The 12,105-nt window shown below is 42.8% G+C and overlaps 1 protein-coding gene and 1 pseudogene across 1 annotated transcript in view; one reads left to right on the top strand and one right to left on the bottom strand.

Annotated features, from left to right (window-relative positions):
* Positions 1-12,105, bottom strand: part of LOC124595765 (organic cation transporter protein-like) — a 151,432-nt gene that overhangs the window by 134,091 nt on the left and 5,236 nt on the right. The gene's annotated exons all lie outside the window — the stretch shown is intronic.
* On the top strand, positions 10,779-10,896 carry LOC124597661 (annotated as a pseudogene).

The raw sequence follows: 12,105 nt of genomic DNA, 5'->3' as shown, positions 1-12,105 counted from the left end.
AAGAGGGAATTTCATGGCGGGCTGAAATTGCAAACCCACTCATCAGTGACATGTTGCAGAAGTCATAAAACCTGGACAGTGACGCGGTGGAAGGAAGTCATTTGGTCGGATGAGTCTTGTTTCACTCTGTTTACAACCACTGATAGAGTTTTCGTCGCAAAAGTGGCACATGGCGGGGGTTTGGTGACGATGTGGGCAGCCGCATAGTGGTATTGCACGGGTCCTACGATTATTCTGGAAAGTAGCATTACTGACAAGGATTGGGCGACCATTTTGGCTGATCAGGTCCATCCCGTGTTGCAATGTCTGTTCCCCAGTGGTGTTGCTGTGGTTATGTGAGCTCGAGGATGAATTGCCGCATCTACCCTGACCCCCACAGTCACCGGATCTGGATATTATTGAGCGTTTGTGGTCTACTTTGGAGAGAAGTATGCGTCACCGCTTTCCATCTCCATCATTTTCACCTGATCCTGCCACTATTTTTCAGGAAGAGTGGTGGAAAATTGCCGGCCGAAGTGGCCGTGCGGTTAAAGGCGCTGCAGTCTGGAACCGCAAGACCGCTACGGTCGCAGGTTCGAATCCTGCCTCGGGCATGGATGTTTGTAATGTCCTTAGGTTAGTTAGGTTTAACTAGTTCTAAGTTCTAGGGGACTAATGACCCCAGCAGTTGAGTCCCATAGTGCTCAGAGCCATTTGAACCATTTGGTGGAAAATTCCCTTGAAAACCTTACAGCACCTGCATTTACCAATTCAGAGATACCGAGACGACTGGAAGCTGTTTTAAATAATAAGGCTTTTGACATGGCTGTCAATCAGCGACTGTTGTATTATACAAAATTTTGGAAAACACAGCCCTCAGTCACGAACACAATTAATTTGTGACCTAGGTTTCGGTGTCACAAGGCACACCTTCTTCGGACAAAATTAAAACTAAATGTTACAGCATAACGTACCAAAAAATACGAAAGCTGCGGTCATACCTGACAGCGTCAGATAGTCAGAATTAAAATAAAATGCAACGGAGGTGCAAGCCACTAGGGGCTATCATGTGTCCTCTGCTACAGTCAACACAAAACTGAAACATCATGTGACTTGTACGCCACGGCAACTTCGTGACAATACCGCCATCTGGTGGTTAATTGGTAAAACAAGCTATTTTGTAAACATCTCTCGCAACTGCAGAGAGGGAAATAAACAAACACCTGAACGGTGTACATGAAGTAATTACTGTTGTGTTGGCAGAAGAGCCAACACCGTGTTACTAGAGGAGGCCGAAATGCACCTGTTATTCCTCACGCAGGCTGGCTTGAAGAGGGAAGAACTATACTGACGTGAGGTCTGGAACATGACAGGAATTGAGAATTCAGAAAGCGGACGTAATTAGTTTCATATTTAACTTTGATCCATTAATGATGAATGTCGCTCTTGACGGTACATGAGTCACAATATTATCTGTTCATAATACATTCTTGAAGATATGGCGCCTTGCTAGGTCGTAGCAAATGACGTAGCTGAAGGCTATGCTAAACTATCGTCTCGGCAAATGAGAGTGTAAGTAGACAGTGAACCATCGCTAGCATAGTCGGCTGTACAACTGGGGCGAGTGCTAGGGAGTCTCTCTAGACTAGACCTGCCGTGTGGCTGCGGTCGGTCTGCAATCACTGACAGTGGCGACACGCGGGTCCGACGTATACTAACGGACCGCGGCCGATTTAAAGGCTACCACCTAGCAAGTGTGGTGTCTGACGGTGACACCACAATTACAATAGCGGGGTACTGCATGATATAAAATACAACTAATGAATGAATGGCTGTAGTACAAAAATCTCAGAATAAATGCATAAAGAAGACATATACGAAATAATCCATTAAATGACATTACTGCTTACTATAATAGATACGTTATCAAAACCAAAAAGGTCTTTTTAATTTACGTATATGAGCCGTAAAAAGTAGAAAGAAAAGGTATCTCTGAAACTGCAATAATAAGTTGGTGCATCAATGTGTTAGATCTCGTCAAGCAGCGGCTTTATGCCATTGAAATAACTTCTTCCGCGCATCTGCACCTGCTCGTTGAGAAAAAGTCCGTCATTCGAAAGTAAATGCTTGAAAATTTCCAGCTCCTCCAAAATATCAAGTTTACGCCCTTTTTTTTCAACATGCAAAATTTCCAACTTCTCAACCCCTTTAGGGGAGTGCCCTGTGGTTAACAGGTGATATGCAAAACAAGAATTAGGGGCACACGAACCGTTTTTCCTCAGAAAATGTTCTTTACAGCGAATTGAAAAGGCACGTCCTGTTTGACCAATATAATAGGCACTGCAAGTGTCATGAAATCTTGTAGACACCAGAGGGCTAGTAGTTGACTTTAAATTATGGATGACATTTTTTCTCAAGTTGTTATTTGTAGAAAAGGCAGTATGACATTTGTTTTAAATGCCAATGGTAATGCATTGTGTTTTTGGTGTTTGCATATTTTTTCTCCACTTCCTGCACACTTTGCGTTTCCACTGAAATACTAACGATTTGCGCACCTTACCATGTAGCACACTTCACGCCAGACTGAAATTTGTTACGGTCCGTTCTCAGCAATGGTAACGTAACTGGCGCAAAACACTTGCCTTCTTGCGAAAGAAGTACAGTTGCCGAGCCAGTTAATTTCCACTGTTTTGGAAATGGTAACGATGACAACATCCAGTATGTAGGCTGTCGGCTCGCTACGTTATCTGATGCACTGCAGTCATTTTCTCCGTAGCTTTCTGTCGGGCGTAGCACAAAGGGAGCCACACTATGGAAGTGAGGACGCAGACATGCGTCATTGACCCGGCATCAGTCTGGGTCGCAGACTAGTTGATCCCACCGTCGCGCAGTGTTGGCACTGTGACGGGACATTCCGCCAGTTTATCCCCCAGCATCTGTTGCTGTTACTCAAATGTTAGCACGGCGTGTGAGATGCGAACGTGATGGTGGCCCAGAAAACTCGTGATTCGGTGAAGCGAAAGTGGAGTGTTTGATGTTTAACTCCATACGCTTTGCTGCGTTGACAAACTTACAGACGGAGAACTGAAGCAAAATTGCGTCCCGTACGACGCTCTAACGCGAACGACATTTTTTCGCACACTTACAACGACTTAGTGGCTGTGTAGACGGTGGTGGACATATAATTACTCTGAAAACGAATGTCGAGATATTTGACAATTGTAGAATCTGCTTTGTTAATTTATTAATGCGAAGATTAAATAAGTAGAACTAGATCGTACGTAAAATAAAGTTTTCGTCAACTTGAATGTTGGTTTGGAGACACCAAAGTGAAGTGCACAACGTACCCGTTGGTAAGATTGTAGAACTAGAGCAGGAATTGCACAGTCTTGTCAAGAATTATGAGGGAATTCGGGGTGTTCGAAAAATTTCGTCACTCATTTCAGAGACGAGTTAAGTATTGCACGCAAATGCGGGGACAGCAGGAGTGAAAGCACGATACAGTGAATTTTGACAAGTAACGTGCTGAAATAGTTGTAGTTAAAGCAGTTCATTGTTGAAATTTGGCCCAAATTAAAAGAGAACTTACTTGCAAAGTTTACGTTTCAAATATATTTGTACTGACTAGGACAATATTTCGTACTACAGTCAGCGACACCTAGTGATCACACATTCGCAGTCATCTCGCAAACGATGAGTCCATCTTTATTCGAACGTTTTTGCTTTTATTCCACTGTACTTTTGTCCGTGTCAGTTATAATATTAATTACGAGACACCCTTTATATAACATATTATATATAAGGACAACGTATTTGCAGTCATAAATAATCGTATTTCTCTGATAAGTAAGTGATAAGTACGCACTCTAGTTTTCCTGTTGCTGATGACGTTTCCAGGCTTCGCGGATGATATGTAACTGCCAGTCAAGAATTTGTCAGTTATCACATTCCTGTTGCCTTCTGCTATTCATATCACTAAATGGTCACTTAGTCTAAGATGAAAGACAAATTCGTTTGCATCGTCTTTCTGTTACCTGAGTAAATTTTGTTCTATGTGCGTTTCAACAGCTTGCGAGGCGGATACGGGAAACCAGGCTGGATTTGGCTACACGAACGTCTAAAACCACCTAAAATCTAACTCAACCTGGCCGAAGTATGAGATAGAAGTCGTTCATCAGGCTCGCGGATCCAATCTAGTACTGCGCTTGTGTATCAAGCAGGTTGCTTGTAAAATCGCAAAGAAATTTTGATTCTTAGTTACTACCTATCAATGATGGTTGTGAAGATATATTCTGCGACTTGAAATAACATGTCAACAGTCCTAGATTTCTCCTGGTGTGCAGATTTCTGGCCTTTGCACAACGTCTCAACAGATTATGACTTTAGTAAATAATTTGAAAATTAAAGGTCGCGATTACAGAATTAGTAACTGCTGCATTAATTTGCCGGAAGAAATTTTCGCAATCCATTATACGAGGCAAGTCCGGAAGGTAAGTATTGTTTTGGAGAAAAACTTTTAAAAACATATTTTCAAATCAAAATTTATTTTTACAAGAAAGAGCAAAAAAAAATGGTTCAAATGGCTCTGAGCACTATGGGACTCAACTGCTGAGGTCATTAGCCCCCTAGAACTTAGAACTAGTTAAACCTAACTAACCTAAGGACATCACAAACATCCATGCCCGAGGTAGGATTCGAACCTGCGACCGTAGCGGTCTTGCGGTTCCAAACTGCAGCGCCTTTAACCGCACGGCCACTTCGGCCGGCAAGAAAGAGCATCTATGAAACTACTTCTCTACGTAGTGTCCACCATTGTTCAGACATTTGTCATAAAAACAACTTTTCTATGCCCTCTTCACTGAAATATGCCGCCGATAAGGACAGCTATTGCTGAATATCGTTTCTTGCGTCGCCATTGTTGTCAAAGCGCCTTCCTTCAGCATCACGCTTAAAGTTCAGAAAGAAGAAGCGAGAAGGGGGCTGTACGGCGTGGAATGCTCAGTCAGGGCTTTTGCTGCTTTATGACAAAACCCATGGCCCCATTCAGCTGGTGTCACTCACAGCATTTCGAAAGGGAGCAGTTCGATCACCCTCCGTACAGTCCCGATCTCGCATCTACTACCACTTGGTTCTTGAACTTGAAGCGTTATCGTCATTTTGAAGGAAGACGTTAAGACGTTTTAACAGCGATAACGACGCTAAAAACGTCGTTCAACAGTGGCTGCCTTCAATGGCTGCGACTTTCTATGAAGAGGGCACAGAAAAGTTGTTTTCCCGCCATGACAGATGTCTGAACAATATTGTCAACTGTGTGGAAAAATAGTTTGCGATCCTCTCTTTCTCGTAAAAATAAATGTTGGTTTGAAAAAAATGTTTTATGAGGGTTTCTTTTTTCAAAACGATACTTACTTTCCGGATATGCCTTGTATTTTTATACTACAGTGACACTGTCAGTGGGTGCCTTTTATGCTCACATTCCATTTCATGTTTTATGCGGTTTATATTTATATGAATCACAGCGTGAGAGACCAGCTGCCGTTAACATTGTTAAAATTGTTAACGAGGCAACCTTTGATGGTTCTATAGAAAATACATATTATGTTATTAATGCTGCTAGCCCTTTTCCATCTTGGTGACACATTTTAAAGTGTTCAACACCCTACATTGGAGGTCACCGACAAGCAGCTCTTCAACCAAGGGAGTACGTTACAGATATTTCTATGAACTGGGCAACTTACATTCCTCTCAACCGCTGTCTGTTCACTTACTTTAAGAAAACAGAACAACAAATTGCGAAATTTGAATTTTACACTTAAACTCAAGAATTTCGCTAGGCTTCGTTATGTGTTCTGTTATACAGGGTGAGGAAATTGAGACAGGGCAATCAAAATGTATCCAGAATGAAGACATGTAAGGTGCTGTAGTTTTCGCTAATATACAGCGGACGACGTCGCATATTTTCTGACGTATGTGAGTAATTTTTAACGTTTGTAGCTGCAAAATTATGGCACTGGTATTTTTTTATGGAGCTATGCGCTTTATCTGTGGCACTGGAAACAGCCTTCAGAGAGGACTTCGACGACATAACACTTGCGGAACTTGTCCAATAGTAAAAAGATAACAACGCTATAAACCACTGCCTCGCTGTCAGAAGAACAGGTTCCACAAATTTCTGTCTTACTGTCCGAAATGTGAGCAAACGTAGCTCTGGTATTAACTGGTTCGTGTGGTCTACCTCTACGTTTGAAGCCCATCAGTCTGTGCTCTGAAGTTGTGGTGGTCAGATATCTTGCCCTTGAAGCTATTCAGCCTTTCTTAGAGTGTACCACTTCTGAAAAAAGTGAATACGGCTTCCGTTTAGGTTGAGTGTCGCTAAGCCGCTAGATCAACGGTACGATGGTGCGCTGAAACGTATCCAAACGAAATCGATGCGTCAAACATTATGAAACAAATTGAAGAAATTGGAAGTGTGGAGAATAAAACACGCCAACGAAAAAGGACAACTGTGAGAGAATGCGACAACATTTTAGGAGAGGTAGCACACAAACCAGACGTCATTACATAGTATGCTGAATGTGCGAGTGGAATCAGACAATGGAGCGTCGTCACCCAGTACTACATTCCAACACATTTAATCCTTTCCAAATTTCGCTCCATCAACAGCTTCGTAGCAGAAAGTATCAAAAGTGGTTGCAGTTCTACGAATGGTGTGAAAACTGCAAATTGATGCGGCGTTTCTATGCAATATTTTGTTTAGTGGAGAAGTATCGCTTACAAACCGTGGCAATATGCATTTCTCGTCAGTTGAAAAAGAACGCTGGCCGACAGAAGGCGATGAATCAACACCTTTTTCTGTCAACCTGTAGTGCGGGCTTTTTGGAAATCGCGTGACCAGTCTCTGTTTTATTAGTGAGCGTCTAAATAGTCACAAGTATCTACAGCTTCTAACAGATATGATGCGGCAGATGTTGGAAGATATCCCTCTGGAGATAAGGCAGTCCATGTGGTAACAACATAATGGATGTCTCGCCCATTTCCCGCAGACATTATAGACATTCCTAGCAGAACATTAGGAGATACTAAGATCGATCGTTTGGGAACACAAAACCGCCTGCGCGATCCTCAAACCAGAGACCTCGGGACTTTTATCTCTGGGTAAAATTAAAACAAAAGCTCGGCAAGTAGCTTTTCGAATTGCCCTATAACGCACGCCTGTACTGCTATGTGTTCAGATGAAGGGCAAAGTACAGTATTGTCTGGCCGGGACGTATCAGTGCTCCAAATCAGATTCCTGAATACTTGATGCAACACTCATCAAAATAAACAATCGATCCATGTGCTGGGGAAAGCAACAGGGCAATATATTTGCTCGTTCTGGACATATTTTGGGTCGTCTACCTTACCAGTCTCACTCTCGGGACAGTTCACCGAGGAGGAGGATCGGTTTGGATTCCGTAGAAATGTTGGAACGCGTGAGGCAATACTGACCCTACGACTTACCTTAGAAGATAGATTAAGAAAAGGCAAACCTACGTTTCTAGCATTTGTAGACTTAGAGAAGGCTTTTGACAATGTTGACTGGAATACTTTCTTTCAAATTCTGAAGGTTGCAGGGGTCAAAAACAGGGAGCGAAAGGCTATTTACAATTTTTACAGAAACCAGATGGCAGTTATAAGAGTCGAGGGGCACGAAAGGGAAGCAGTGGTTGGGAAGGGAGTGAGACGGGGTTGTAGCCAATCACCGACGTTATTCAATCTGTATATGGAGCAAGCAGTAGAGGAAACAAAAGAAAAATTTGGAGTAGGAATTAAAATCCTTTGAGGTTTGCCGATGACGTAATTCTGTCAGAGACAGCAAAGGGCCTGGAAGAGCAGTTGAACGGAATGGACAGTGTCTTGAAAGGAGGATATGAGATGAACATCAACAAAAGGAAAACGAGGATAATGGAATGTAGTCGAATTAAGTCGGGTGATGCTGAGGGAATTAGATTAGGAAATGAGACACTTAAAGTAGTAAAGGAGTTTTGCTATTTGGGGAGCAAAATAACTGATGATGGTCGAAGTAGAGAAGATATAAAATGTAGACTGGCAACGGCAAGGAAAGTGTTTCTGAAGAAGAGAAGATTGCTAACATCGAGCATAGATTTAAGTGTCGCAAAGCCTTTTCTGAAACTATTTGTATGGAGTGTAGCCATGTATGGAAGTGAAACACGGATGATAACTAGTTTTGACAAGAAGAGAATAGAAGCTTTCGAAATGTGCTGCTGCAGAAGAATGCTGAAGATTAGATGGACAGATCACGTAACTGATTTGGAGGTACTGAATAGAATTTCGGAGCAGAGGAATTTGTGGCACAACTTGACTAGAAGAAGGGATAGGTTGGTAGGACACCTTCTGAAGCATCAAGGGATCACCAGTTTAGTGTTGGAAGGAAGCGCGGAGGGTAAAAATCGTAGAGGGAGACCAAGAGATGAATACACTAAGCAGATTCAGAAGGATGTAGGTTGCGGTAGTTACTAGGAGATGAAGAAGCTTGCGCGGGATTGAGTAGCATGGAGGACTGCATCAAGCCTGTCTCTGGACTGAAGACCACAACAACAACAACAACAACAAGTGATGATAGGAGAATGTATATATGGTGTCACCGCCAGACACCACACTTGCTAGGTGGTAGCCTTTAAATCGGCCGCGGTCCGGTAGTATACGTCGGACCCGCGTGTCGCCACTGTCAGTGATTGCAGACCGAGCGCCACCACACGGCAGGTCTAGAGAGACGTCCTGGCACTCGCCCCAGTTGTACAGCCGACTTAGCCAGAGATGGATCACTGACAACTACGCTCTCATTTGCCGAGACGATAGTTAGCATAGCCTTCAGCTACGTCAATTGCTACGACGTAGCAAGGCGCCATAGCATTGGATATTATTTTATATTGTGGTTATGACATGCACCATCAAGAGAGATGTTCTACAATTGCGGATTAAAGCTAAGTATTACATCAACTACGTACTTTATTTGCTACTATTAATTCCTTTAACTGTTCCAGACCTCACGCCAATCTGCGTGAGCTTAACGCGTGCCTTTCGGCTTCCTCTCATTGTGACTTGGCTGTCTTGCCAAGTCACAACAGTATAATACCTGGATATACGGGTGTAACGGCTAAAGACGCAAATATTTTTAAATGTTATACCTTAATATGTACAAGCTTCAGCCTGTTGTTTGGTTTGTCTCTGCATCGAATAGTCTTCCCACAACCACACAACAAACTTTAGCACCTAATGTTCTCCGCACGGTCGTAACTGCACCACTAAGTAGACAACGCCTTTCAGTGTAGACTAACCATTTTGCGTCAACACATCCGCACTACAACACCTGGCCTACTGCGCATAGGAAAATAAGCATACGGCTTGCTCGTGCCATATGTACTTTGAGGTACTACCGAACATAAAAATGTACTTCTTGTAGTAGCCATAATATTAGTCTGTAAATGACATAAATACTTATGTAACGTTGTTCAGTACACCATCCGCAGTCACCAGTAGAAATATCTACACTTGTACCTTTACACCTTGTATATTGCCCAGTGGCGTGACAAAGTCATAAGTATAGGCATGTGTCACATATTCAAATGTGTGAAAATATATTCTAGAAGTAGAATAATACAGCTCATTGTGTGTGATGCTGTTTTGTTAACAGTAGTAGAAACTTCGTTACAGTAGATATCGTTTCGTTCTTATTTGCAGTTGGGAGTTTTGAATTGAAAGTGTATTGGTAATTGCTGGTTTTGAAGTTTAGTAGGCTGAACAGTTTTCTTTGAGCGTTTAAAGTGTTTACGTAAGTGGAAGTACGCGAAAATCCGTTATTTTTATTTTAGTTTTTAGAATTTCTAAGGGACGTGAAACTTTTAAATTTTACTTGCGGGGAAGAAGATGAGCTATCTTTACCGCAGTCAGATGCAGAGCATTTCAGCCAGAGTCATTATTTGGATTAACCACTGAACATTCACCGTGGATTAATTTAAGCCCCTATTGCGCGTGATCTCACCTGGGCCGGAATTAATACTCTTAGCGCATCCGGAGTAGTGAGTGGTGTTAGACGGACAATTATAACTTCATTCATTGACCACGCACACATTGTGCACAAGCAAGATCTATTCACTAACGCCAGGTCTGGTGCCCAAGGTCAAACAACATTAATTTGTAATACGTTAATTAGAGTTTCTGTCAATACTCATTTATTTGCGACACCTAATTATGAATCTTTAATTGCAGTTGGTCGCCATTTTGTTTCACAAATTCATGAACATTCATGAAGTTACATCATTCCCAAAATGTTATATTCATTTAATTATATTGGTGTTACAGAAAGTTTAATTTAAAAAATCAGTGCATTTGCGACAAGTTAAATTTGTGTGCCGGTCAGAGATTAGAAAACTAGGCGCTTGCTTTTCACTGGCACTGCTCTTCCAGCCGGGGCAAGTGTCCATCTTTCACCAGTTTGAATCAAATGTTTTACTCGTCACAAGTTTCTCCCTGTCTCCCAAATCCACTGTGGGAAGTGAAGGTCTATAGTCAGTTCCCAAGACTTCTAGGGATGTCTTTCTCAGTGAAATGCTTTGACTGACACTCTTGCTTACAGTTCCAACTTGCCTACAATTACTGAACACTGCGTTTAATACTCTCAAAGAAAAGAAGAAAACATATTTCAGTTCAGATATCAATGCTGCTTTATGATGTATATTTTCCCCAGGGGGTGATTACCGCAGCTAAAACAGTTTAACACATACTGCTCAGTACTGTTAGGCAACGGCCTTGCCGCAGTGGATACACCAGTTCCCGTCAGATCACCGAAGTTAAGCGCTGTCGGCCGTGGCCGGCACTTAGATGGGTGACCATCCGGGCCGCCATGTGCTGTTGCCATTTTTCGGGGTGCACTCAGCCTCGTGATGCCAACTGAGGAGCTACTCGACCGAACAGTAGCGGCTCCGGTCAAAGAAAACCATCATAACGGCCGGGAGGGCGGTGTGCTGACCCCACGCCCCTCCTATCCGCATCCTTAGCTGAGGATGACACGGCGGTCGGATGGTCCCGATGGGCCAGTTGTGGCCTGATGACGGAGTGCGTAGTGAGTGCTCAGTATTGTTCACAATCTGTTACCAGTACTAAAGGGCGTAGCAGGCGAGGGACATGGAAGGGAAGCAATTGAACCCAGAGTCATTTGTCGTGAAATCCTTAAAACTGTTCCGTCACCCACTGTGAGACTAACATATCCCGTCACCTACACCCCCCCCCTCTCCCCCGTCCTCCCACAGATACTGGGTATGTTACATTTCAGCCAATAACTCGAATGAGGAACGACAGCAAATGTCACAGGCAACGACATAAAGTGGTGGTTTCCTGTATTTCAATATGACAAAGCAGCCATGGCCTTTCGTTACATTTCTCACGTTTTCGAGATTGAACAGGGCCTCTGTAGTTCATCTGTGGCCACAAACTTTCGTTACGGTAAAGAATCGCCTCCAAAAATCTGCTTGGACAAGTTTATTTGGTTGCTAAAGTTCCACCTTACCAGTTCAGCGGCGCCAGACAGGTAGCAGGCAGTTTAAATAATTCAGTTGTTTTTTATTGAAATTGACATGCATTTTTTTTAATTTTAACGTAAAATATTTCGTCTAAAGACAGCAGGAATATGGTTATCGTTCCAAAGTGCAGTTGGGCTTACAAAACATTCGTCCGACGGACGCTTCGGTATGATTCGTCGGTCTACGCCACCTGTCAGGTTGTATTAAAGTAAGAGAGAGAAAGTATTCAAAGAAGAGCTGCACAATTAACGTCGGGTTCGTTCATTCAGTTCAAGAACTTCACAGAAATGTTCTGCGAACTCCAGTAAGAGACAGTGGAAACACGTCGAGGCCCTTATAAAAGCTTACTGATAAAATTCCGAGAACATCCACTTCAAAACTCGTTAACAAGCGAGTTGCTTCCTCCAGCACACATCTCAGGTAATGATCATGGTGATAAAATTATAGAAGTTCCCTCTTACACGACCGCTCTTCCCGCGCACCATGCGTGTTAGGAATACTTTAGATGTGTGAGGATTTATTTACCCATAACATCAACGCTTAAATG

This window comes from Schistocerca americana, chromosome 2, assembly GCF_021461395.2.
Source record: "Schistocerca americana isolate TAMUIC-IGC-003095 chromosome 2, iqSchAmer2.1, whole genome shotgun sequence".
Classification (NCBI taxonomy): Eukaryota; Metazoa; Arthropoda; class Insecta; order Orthoptera; family Acrididae; genus Schistocerca; species Schistocerca americana.
Note: the sequence above shows the minus strand (reverse complement) of the source record. Positions and strands in the feature narration are given on the sequence as shown.